The sequence below is a fragment of the Vespula vulgaris genome, chromosome 1 (genome assembly GCF_905475345.1).
Source record: "Vespula vulgaris chromosome 1, iyVesVulg1.1, whole genome shotgun sequence".
Lineage (NCBI taxonomy): Eukaryota > Metazoa > Arthropoda > Insecta > Hymenoptera > Vespidae > Vespula > Vespula vulgaris.
The window spans coordinates 7,496,537-7,508,757 of NC_066586.1; the positions used below are offsets into that span (position 1 = coordinate 7,496,537).

Here is a 12,221-nt window from a genome sequence, read left to right on the forward strand (position 1 = left end):
GAACTAATTAATTATTTACTAGTTTTACTGAATATAAACTTAAGTATTAATTTAGTACTACTTACGTATTAAAACACATTTATTAATTGATTACTGATCGTGCTTACAAAAGAAACGAATATTGATGAACTTTTCAGATTTTTTCTAATTGATTCCTTCTGACTTCCTCTTCTTATAAATAATATTATAAATTTATAATATAAATATTTAATATAAATATATTAATTATATTAAATTAATAATTATAATAAATAATTAAAATCAAAGATTTACTTCCTATTGGATAATATTATTATCCTTATTCGTCTAAAATTAAATAAAGAGTCTATTGTTATACGAGATAAAGTCCGATTGACGCAAGATTCAAAGAACGTGTCGAAGTATACTTTTATATTGGAGATTTAAATTGTTTATATCTCTGAAAGTGATAAGTGAGATTCCAGGAACTGTAGAGTGTTGACAACGGTACGATAGAATAGTGAGAGTTTGTTAAAAGGTATCGATTTATTACCTGTTATAAGTAGGTCCTTAGTTTACGCATTTCTGACCTTCAACGAGGAAAATATCGAGCGTGAGTAAAGAAAGAAATATAAATGTGTATTACGCAGGACGTAATGGTATTATCAAGACGTAATAGCATATCATGTACGAATACAAAGAATTCTTATACATATACGAAAATTCTTTAATTATATAAGAATATTTTTACGGTAAATGATTCATCGGATTTCATTTCGATAGATAATAGTCTTCAGGAACAATACAGAAATTAATTACGTAAAAACTAATAAATGATGATCATTTGCGACAAAAACTAAAAACTAAGTAAAATAATTATATCTCGGAAAAGGAATAAACAAAATTAAATCCTTGTTCTCCGTTATTGCTTATATTTTTGGCCGGTAACGAGAATAAAATTAATATATTAATGAAAAGTATTAGTTATTTAGACATACTTGTATGGAGACGAAGAGCTGACGTGTTCACTGATCGGAATACGTGAGGTAACTAACTCGAGATTAAATGTCGAAGTCGTTCGTTCTTCCTCGTATTTATTTTGTTTACAACATCTTCACACAACGTTTTCATCTACGACCGTCGTAAAGGTCATTACCATGAACATTCTTTACAACGTAAAGACCATTAAATTTTTGAATTTATTTCTTATTAACATCCAAGGTCACATCAATATTAGTGATCATCATATAATAGCTTTCTTTATAAGTAGTCGCACGTTTTTTTTATTATGATATAAATTTCGCTCACACGCTGTTTACGTACAATAGTGTCTGCAAAATCCCTGGTAGCTATTAGGTCTTTATTATCGTCTGAATACGAATCGAGAAAAATAAGAATTTCGTTGTTTATCGTCCCGAGCTGATACATGCCAAATGGCCAACATAATCGATAGTACTTCTACAATATATATTATTAAGGGAAAACTCGACGTCTCGTAATATTCTGTCCCATTTCTCTGGCATATCAGACAGTTTCGCTAACATTGGCGTGAGGACCGGATTAAAGCGTTCTACTTGTCTGTTGGCACGAGGTGTACCAATAGCGATTAAATATAGTGTATTCTTCTTCCATGAATTTTTTAAATATTTGAAAGATAAAGTATATTTTTTGATCGCTAATCAAACTTCTAAGTTTACTGAATACACGTAAGTAGTCTTTCAAATGATTAAATTATAACTATAAATATAACAGTTTTTGTCTATATAATTTCATAAACTTTTGTAAATCCATCAATCACAGATAATTTATATTCGTATCCTTTTCTGGATTTTTCTAATAAACTATAGTATATATGTATATATACACAGTTTGAAATACCAATTATCCTTTTAAGATACTACGAAGATAATTATCTGATATACTAAAAATTGAAAAGAGTTCTATACATTTTAAACAATTAGAAATATAGTCTCATATTTTCGTTATATTGTTGATAATTTTATCAATACCAACATGCCAATAAATCATTGTTACAAGTATGTATCACCTTGGATATCCTTAGCATAAAACAATAACTTTTTTCATAAGTTTGTGATAAATCAAGACATCTCTTAATTCAAAAAATTTATCTTCTACATTTTCTAATTTATCTCAAATCTTACAAATTTCTTTATCTTTATTTTGCCGAATGAATAAAGTCTGCTAAAATCAGCTATTGATCATTAAAATCGGATAAAATTTCTGACTATGAAAATTAATGAAATAAAATTTAGCACATAAGAAGGGAACTATAAAACTAATTAAAACTAATTTTTTCAAAGTTAAAATTACATATTTCATTATTTTTAATATAAAAATCTTACTCTATGTTTTTGTAATTTTTCAAAAACTTTAATTATTTTTGTCCAATCCAGATATATAATTGTTCTAATCGATATATATAATTGCTCTTTATAATCCAATTATTTAGACTTATTAGTACTTATTTTAAAAGTAGTTTATCACGCAATAATCATTAACACTTGACAGTCAATTACAGCAAAATAATACGTATCCTTAATTAGTTAAGAAATTCGATCGGGCGCCTATTAAATTAAATTAAAGGAGATATCCCGGGACATATTTCTCTAGTTTAGGCTTTTACACTCTTTGTGAGAATCGTGTAATATATATGTTAGAGCATATGTTTTCTCTTTTTTAAATATAGGAGTAGGTAGACAGGTAACATATTTCCCGTGCGAATATGACTTTAATTTTAAGTAAGTAGAATCAGACAAGATGCTGAATTTTTGTTCTAGAATAGAAAATCTCATCTCTCTAGAGCGATTACAAATTTTACATTTTCTAACATATGTATTTTTCATTTTTTGTTACCACTCAGAAGTCTTATACCTTATAAATATTATTCCATAGTTCAAAAGACTTTGTATTTTTTGAAGTATTAAATTTTATCAAATTTGCAAAGATTTTTGAACATGTTTGATATTTAGTATTAAATATATTAATGTTTTGTACGCATTCTGGATTTATACAATATATTATTTATATGTTACATATGTATATATCCAATTAAAATCGAGATATTACAAAATATACATTCTTTCTCGTCTCAAACTCTTGAGCTTTTAAGTCTAAAAAACTAATTTTAGTTTCACCAAGTTCATCGTTTAAAGAGATTTTTAATGACGTTATTAATGTCATCAGATTTTAGACATTTTTATTTTGTATCATAGTTCCAGATACTACATTAATTTCTTTAATTATATCGATGACGTGTCATCTTTTCAAACGAATCATATTTTCATTTTATGATTTTTTTAAATCCCGTGAGAATGGTTTGCGGTTTTATTATTTTATATTTTATCACGTGCTCATCAGAAGGTAAAAATAATTATTATTATCATTGAAGATGACGGATGTTTCTTTTTGGCACGTAAAGTACGTACATGGATTATGAAAAAGATATATATAAAATTAATTAGATATAGAATATTTGTAATTAGAGTCACACGTTGTATATTTTAAAATTCAATTGAGTTTTTTTTATTTTTATAATATTCATTAATTAATTAAAATTCAATTCCCTTCTTGTTCCTTCTATTGTTATTGAATATTCCTTATATATTTTCGTTACATTTTTTTAACATAATTTACGAAGTATTAAATAATTTTTTGTTATTACAGTTGTATTCAAGATTTATTAGTTGATGAATTAATTGAAATTTATTCGCATGGAATATATATAATTTATGACATTGAAATATGCGTTGAAAAAGATAATTTATACAGGTTGATCCATAATTTGTGATACAAGCTAAGCCAGGGAGATTATATAGCTTAAATATAATAAACTGTAACTACAATATTTCTATTATTTATTGTTAAAGTAATAAACGTAACACATTATTGAAGCCATAATCATTTATCAAAACTTTTATCATTATATTACATTATTGCTATATTATCGTATGTGTATTTCTGATACTTTGGATGAATTTGATTCGCATTAAATCTTTTTATATTTATAGATATATAATAAAATTGCATTTTTTTTTCATAAGAATACTATTTCGTTTATTGTACCTATACGATTTATTATATATATAATGATTTCTACTCAAATGCATTATAATAATGTATAGTTATTTAAAACAGCATTAAGAAAGAAGTCTCAAGTTTGAGAGTTGATATGTTTAGACAGAATGATATGTAGCTTATTAAAGTTAATTTAACATGTCTATAAATATTGGTAAAGTTAAAACCATAAGTATTCCTTTATAATGCATGTTGGGTCCAAGATTTATGAAGCTTTTACACTTCTGCTTAGGTTACGCTAATATTTTGAAACTTTTTTAAGATTAGATTTTAAGATCATAAGACAAAATTTGAAACTATAGAACAAAATTTCTCGATTTTTTTTGGATCGTAGTATAATAATGATTGGAAATATATTAGCCATTACAATGTAAAAATTATAAAATGTATTAGGTACGTATATTTTGTATATATCTGAGATATATCAAATACATTTTAAATGTATTTAATCAATGTATCTGTATATTTAAAATATATGTAAATGTAATATGTAAATATATGTAAATGTAAAGGGATAGTGGAAAAATAAAATTTGATCAATGACATCACAAATCGAGGCTACGACCTTGATCGAAAGAAAATGAAATAAAGAAACAATAACAAATAAAGATAGAGTATGTATTTCAAAAATAGATAAATAAAGTTCAACGAGATTCATCCACGAGTTCTCCTGCGGATAGGTCAAGGCAAAGTCACGATTGATAAACTTTGCATCGATTTTGACCGGATAAAAGGAAAGTATATTAAACGAGACTAATTAATGTATAATATCTTAATTCGTTGATCTTCGTATGCAGCAATCTCAGATGAGATCTGGGCAATTTATAATTTATTTGCTATTTATCATGTAACACAAATAATATCAGGCTAATGACTGCATATTTTAGTACATTTCAATAATGCATTTTTATCAATCGTACTTAAAAATTAAAAATGTTATATGTTATATGTTATACATTATAACTAATCAAATATTATATATTATAATTAACATTATATTTTTATTACGATTGTGAGAAGCATCGAAAATCTTAATATAGCTTTGTTAAGAAACGACTTTTTAAGATTAATATTTTTATCTTGTTGGGATAATTTTGAGTATCTTTTTTTTTTCTTACTTTCGCTTAGAAAAAAGACTGAAATATATCTTATTTCGAAAGAAATTAATTTAATTATTAATTTAATTATTATTTGAAAAAAAGCGTATTTAGAATGTGGTAGAAAAAGGAGAGAAAGAGAGAGAGAGAGAGAAATAGACTGATCAAAAATGATCGATCGAAACATATTTAAATTGGATCTTTGTAATTCGTGCAACATGAAAAATCTTGACATATTCTCGTGAAAATAATTTATTCTCAACTTGATCAGAAATACGTAACACGGACCGTAGCGTGAGTTGCGCCTTCATCGGCCTGTTCCTTCGATAAATCTACGTGTGTTCCTTCGCTGGTGTAATACTACTACCCCATAGGCATTCCAATGTATCCTATTCCTTCTTTCGTTCATACATACCAGAAATGCTTTCCTGTCGCAGTGAAAAATTTATGGGATACGCACCCGACAAAAAGGAACGTACGCGTAAGAGTCGCCATAACGTAACGTCGTAACGTGCGTGTATTATATGCACCTTTGTACATTGGAGAAACGTCAAGGATTTTGTTAGATCGAACATTAGAAAATGAATGTTTTGAATTCTTCGTATATTTCAAATTCAAATATCAGATATCTTCGAAATGATATTTCTTCGCATAAAAGTATACGTACATACATCTAAAAATGAGAAAAATGTTCATTTATAACGCGTAGAATACTACATTTCGAACGAAAAATATATTTATTCGAACGAATCAACATCTTTCTTATTTTTTTCATATTATTATTAAATATTATTACTTGAAATGTTCTATTTTTGATTTATTATTTTTATAGAATATTTCTATTAAGGATCATTTCAAATCTCTAAACTTAATATTTTCTTTCGTTCTTTTGTCTTTTACTTTTTGATTAGGATTAACAGAATTTTGTTGGAATCGTTTTCAGTGGTTTGGTTCTAAGCTTTCGCTTAGATTGTATTCACTGGAAGGTTGAATTTCTTGTTAAAACCTCTGGTCAAAGTATCTTATACTGTGTATTTTGAATCTCTAATCTCGTAGTAGATTATCATACGTTTTCCTCCACCATTTAATGTGATACGAGATTAAACTCTAGTCAGAGATGTGAAATAAATTCCTATTTGTCATACTCTATCTTGGTTTCAACATTTCTCTCTCTTCTCTTCTCTCTTTTTCTGTCTCTCCCTTTCTCTCTTTTTCGTTGATTTACCTTTCATTATTTTGTAGTGTATAATTCTACAGACTTGTCCGTCTTTTAGATGCGAGTAGGAAGATAATTGTAATAATTTTTTCTCATATTTAATCTTTTAATTTTATTCGCCTATCATATTTTTTTTTTAATTACTAATGAAGAGAATTTGTTAAATTATAATAAATTTGATAAATTTTCCAAGAATCATGAAATCTTTTATATTTTTTAAATAATAGACGTCTTCCTTAAATTTAATGGGATATTAAATAGAACAAATATTTTTAGTTTTGGTACTTCAGACTTTCAGGTAAGAAAACTAACGAACATAATGTTCCTGAATTATGCATACTGTTTCTAACATGAATAATATAACATTTGGTCGTACCAGTAATTCGACTGCTCAACTGTCACGTAGAACTTCTGAAATTTTTGGTTGAACGAGTTTTGGTAACTCGAGTTTCTGAACGAAATTTTTGGTAACGAGATTTGGTAACGAAATTTTGATAACGAGAAAAGATAATATAATATCAGCTTCTTGTAAAATAAGAGATAACATGGAACATAATGTTCTTAAAATATTTATATATCACATAAATATATATTTATTTTTATAATATTTTATTTTCAATTTTAAAGAGGTATGTATAAGGCCGACAATGTACAAAAATTTGTTAGAATTTATTAAACCCTAGAATTATTTTTCTTAGAATGTTTAATGTTACTTGGTTGTTTATAACTGTAATTAATAATAGATATAATTTAAATAATAAAACATATGCATACTTCTCTACGTACATATTCTTATAATTCTTACAATAAAACATTCTGTGCTTTCATATTAACAAAATTTAGAATAAATTTCTTGATATTTAATTTTTTATGTACATCTGTGTTCTTTTAAAATCATTGCTAAATTTATCAGTCTTTCTTGTGATATAGTTCATCTTAAATAATTTTTAATAAGTTTTACTCTATATAATGATCGTTCTCTATTAGCGACACTTACAAGAATAATTAGTAAAATTCTTAAAATTCTCCAATTCTTATTTAATTCTAAAAATTCTTATATTCTTACGAATTGTAAAAATTTTTTAAATTCTTATTGTTAGATGTAGAAAGATTAAATTGTTTTTACAAATGAATTACGAAGTATCAGTCCTTACAAAAATGTTTTAACAATCCTTACACTATTATGATCGAACGGTAACAAAAAATTAGTAATGTAACATTCGCGAAAGAAAAATTGCAAGTTATTGAAATGCTCAAGTTACACAAGTACTCCATTGAAAGAGAGACGTAAGTGTTCGATTCGTAAGTCACTGTCGGAAAATTGAAAAAAATAGTCGAATTTAATTTGAGGAAGTTCAAGTAAGATGAAGAAGGGGTTTGGAATCAAATACGCATGCGCGTTTGACACGCGCACATAGACGCGCTCTTGATTGTGAGAGTTCGGCATCGTCGTGTTGCCGTCGCGACGCTCTCCGACGCTCTACCCATGACGTTGTGAGAACCCGCGAGAGCAGTGCGCGTCCATACGTCGCGACAGTCGTTTCTACGTTTCTCTGTCTATTTCTCTATCCTTGTCTCTTTCTTTGTCTTCTTCGTATATCAACAACTTGCTTTTACGGAGCGAATCGTTTCGTCAAGGTGACGTCCTTAATTTGAACGTCCTTATTCTTTGACAGAAGAATTTTATTCCTCAAAGTGACACCGAAAAAAGTATCACAGCGTGGTCCACGTGGAGATAACATCTTCAAGCAACAGATTCTAAGTTCGGACAATTTCAAGAGTCCCTTTTCGATTCTAGAATTTGTTCGTTCGGATTTGCAGAATCTGATCATGCCGTTTCTCAACTTGAATTGGACGATAAGGTAAACATGAATTAGAATTGTTAGGAATATTACAATGAAACGTTAGATATTTCTGTTCTTTATGTATCATAAATATATGTAAAATCTTGATACAAATTTAAAAGGAATGACGTATTAAATTTAATAGCAATTTTTTAGTCGAGTTATCTTTTTTTGATTGCATGTAGAATTATATGTAATCCTTTCAACGTTCAGCTGCAACAAGTAACATACATATCGAGAAATATGTGATAATTTTATAAAAGTGTAGTATTTCTACTGTGAAAATTCAAACGTATATTTCATTTCTATCGTAACGACGAAAGATGGAAAAAAGAAACGTGCACGTAAAGCCGTCCGTCGTCAGACAGAAAATATAATTTTTTTTTAATGTATTTACGTTAAAATACGTTAAATTGAAAGTGATCTCTTATTTTTCATTTTTTCTTTCTCATAAAATCGAGTAGACCATATCTCATTCTTTTCGTATCATTTTGTTTAATGAAGGCATTGATTTAAAATGAAATGATAACACATATTTTCGTATCAATACATTTTTATTGTAATTTATCGATGCACAGGGAGAGAAAGAGATTTTTATTATCAAGGGAGATAACACTTCATCGATTAGATCGATTCGTCGTTGATTCCTAAGGGCATTTCCTTCAAAATTCTCATGTTTGCAAGTGTATATATATTTATATGTACGCACACATACATAGACATGTAGATGGTGTGTACGTAACACGTAGATTTCCACTCTTCTATCCTTCTTATCCCTTCTTGGTGATTCCACAGTGATATCGACTCTAGAGCTCCGCGTGCACTACTACGAAGGATATTCCACTTTTAGTTTTCTTTCGCGAGAAACTCGACGTTTTTTAGAGAAGGGGGAAGCTTTCACGTAATACTCGTGCCTTGAATCTTACCGAGATAGGAGATTGTTGTAAGGAAATTGCGATCGACATTTTTGTGAAACCAAGGAGAGGTCATTTGAATTTCCAAAACAAAGAAACAGAGAGAGAGAGAGAAATAGTGATCCACGTGAATCTTGTCTATATAACATTTATCGTTATGTTCCATAGTGATCGTGAGTAAAAATGTCCTTGTCTCTTATAAAAAAGATTCGTAAAACTTACCGAAATAAAGGAAGAAATATTTAATCTCCTCTTTAATTCGATTCTCTTTTCATTCGAAATTTAATCCTTCGATAAATAATTTGTATTCTCTACATATATTGTCCGAGGAATTGAAAAATAATGAATATGCATATAATAAAAATAATGATAATACATATATATATGCTTTTTGTTATTTTTTATCATAAAGAAATTGATAATGTGAGAAATTTTTTTAATTTCCTTCTTCGATTAATGACAATCTGAAAAAATTCAAATTCGAGAATTTTTAGCGTTATTAGAACTTACGGAGCAAGTTATACAAATACGTATTGTTTTTTTCAAATGGTCCGATATGGAAATATTATGTTATACTTGACTCATTAAATAAATATGTACATATTTATATGTTGGTATAGGATGTATCGTTGTGAAGAAAACAAAAATATTTCTGTTCCTGGCGTCGTTTTACTAATCAACACGTCATGTGAAAATATGTTTTCGGTCATTATCTAGTTTTTTTTATGTAATTTTCTAGATCATTTTTTATCGCAATTTAAGAAAGCAAAGATATCTTGTGATTTTTCTTCTGTTTATTCGTTTTGTGTCTATCGTAGCTAAGTATACATACATATGTAGGTAGTACAAATGTATGCATGTATGTATGTATGCACGAATGCTTTCCAGTAATATTCGGCATAAATTTGATCAAGGACACAAGAGGCGGTGAGTGTTACTGTCATATTCTCGTAACAAGTGCTTTGACACGGAGTGTACAGTGACATTTGGAAATTGAAAAAATTGAATTTGTTACATATCCGTATATTTTTTCAATACATACATATATATGTACGTATATAAATACTCTTGTATCGAGTATTTTAACTCCAAGTATCCAAAAGTATCCAAAAAATCCAACTTGTTACATACCTATATATTTTTTTAATTGTATATACATATATTTATACGTATATACATTGTTAAACAAATTTCTTGTCAGGAGAACTCTGAATTTATTGGCTTTTTCACACGATCTCATTTTCATACTGTTCGAAATTTAATCGTTTTTCGTCTTATAAGCCAGCTGAGTGCTTGGAAGTGTTAAGTTCAAGTACATAATAAATTCTTCGTGTTATGTTCCTTGTGGCTAACTTTTCACGTATAATCGATCCTATCTCGAAAGAGTTTCTCGAAAAGCAGGGCATATTGTGAAAGAGGGAAAGAATATCGTGGAGAAAGAAAAACTCGTTAATTAAAGATGTATCGGTATAAATATTTTCTTTTTAACATATTGCTATTTTCTTTAGAAGTCATTGTTTCTGAATGGTTACCGCGGTGACTCATGTAAAAATATATACGTGATCGTAGATAAGAAAATATTTCAAATTAATATATCGAATTGATTTAGTTATTAGATAAAAAAGAAAAAAATTAATTAATTAAATAATCCGACGAGTTGTATCTAATTGCAAGTTTTTATATCAAACTTACTTACTTTGAACTAATTAGGATGTAACAACATTTTTAGAGGATATTCTCAAAGTACAATTTAGAAGATGAGCCACAATGTTAAAGAGGGTTGTACGAGAATAGGAAAATAAGGAGGGTTGGACTTTCACTATAAGGGCGAAACTCTTGGTCGTGTACTCATGCTCGGTTGAACGCATTTGAGTAAATATGCATTGAGTCTTCTCGCGTGTTGCAAGTTATGATCGATCGTGACTCGTATCCGTCGTCTAAGTGGTAGCGTCTTAATTATTCTCATAAATCCTATCGCATTTAGTTTCGAATACATTATGTGCATTCACATGACTTCTCTCTAATTACATTTATAAGTGCATATATCTTGTCCACATTATAAAATTTAATTAAATTTGCTTTCTTTCTCTCTCCCTTTCTCTTTCTCTCTCCCTTTCTTTTTCTCTCTCCTCCTCTCTTTCTCTTTCTCTCTTTCTCTCTAAATGTACTTTTATATTTTATCATATTACAAGTTTACTACTCGTTTTGATTCGATAATTATGAAAACAATACAAGACATATCAAATGATACCATTCGTAAGGCTATCGATCGTTCGACTTAGAAATTTTTCCTCTTTATGACTATCTAACTTATCATCAAGTGCATCCAATTTCTCATATGGCATATATGTTTTTCCCGTATCATCGTTCGAGACGTTCGAATATCCTAACTTTCAAGGAGATTCTCGTTCTGAAATTAGGAAAATACAACGTTAGGTTTATTTCTACTTCTTTCATTAATTCGTAAAGTATATTTTTCGAATTGTCTGAAAAAAAGTGATTGAACAATACGGTCCTACAAAAATCGTTTGCTTTATTTGGATTCACGAAGGTTTTAAATTTTCATATTTAGAATATAGTATAGAGGATAATCGATATAACGGAAAACGATAATGAGTGTCCCAAGCGAATTCGATAACCTTATCGACTTAATTAATTTTAAGATGTCTGGACTTTTTTGTCCTTTCTAAACTATTCAGAATGCATGAGGAAGATTGCTAAAAGGTCGTTTCATTCGGCCATTGCAGTTTTTTGAGATAGTATTTTAGCTTTATGGAAATAGCCCATTACGGTCTCTCTTTCTTACTCTCCTTCTTTTTTTCCTGTTTTAGTTTGAACAAAAATTATTTTTATCGTTTCCGACGTTGTTTCGAATTGCCAACCGCAATATACCTAACTTTTTTTTTTCTTTTTTCTTTTACCAGCAGTAACACCAAGTTTTCTCACGTAGCAGCAATTTTCTTTGCAATATTCAATGTCGAGCTTTTACTAGGCAAGAGGGATACTCAGTTTTACGTGTTGCGTGCACGACTTTTCATGTCGTCTCGAACGATGGCATTTCTTCGGTAAACGGAAAGCCTTTCTGTTAAAACATCCT

General features: G+C 28.5%; 1 protein-coding gene across 1 annotated transcript in view; it reads left to right on the plus strand.

Moving 5' to 3' along the window:
- The first annotated feature begins 7,866 nt into the window (after positions 1 to 7,866).
- The window catches only part of LOC127064546 (somatostatin receptor type 2-like), a 54,212-nt gene continuing 49,857 nt past the window's right edge, over positions 7,867 to 12,221 (plus strand). The window contains exon 1 of the mRNA XM_050995776.1: positions 7,867 to 8,228. The gene's annotated coding sequence lies outside the window, so the exon portion shown is untranslated. The remainder of the gene's footprint in view (positions 8,229 to 12,221) is intronic.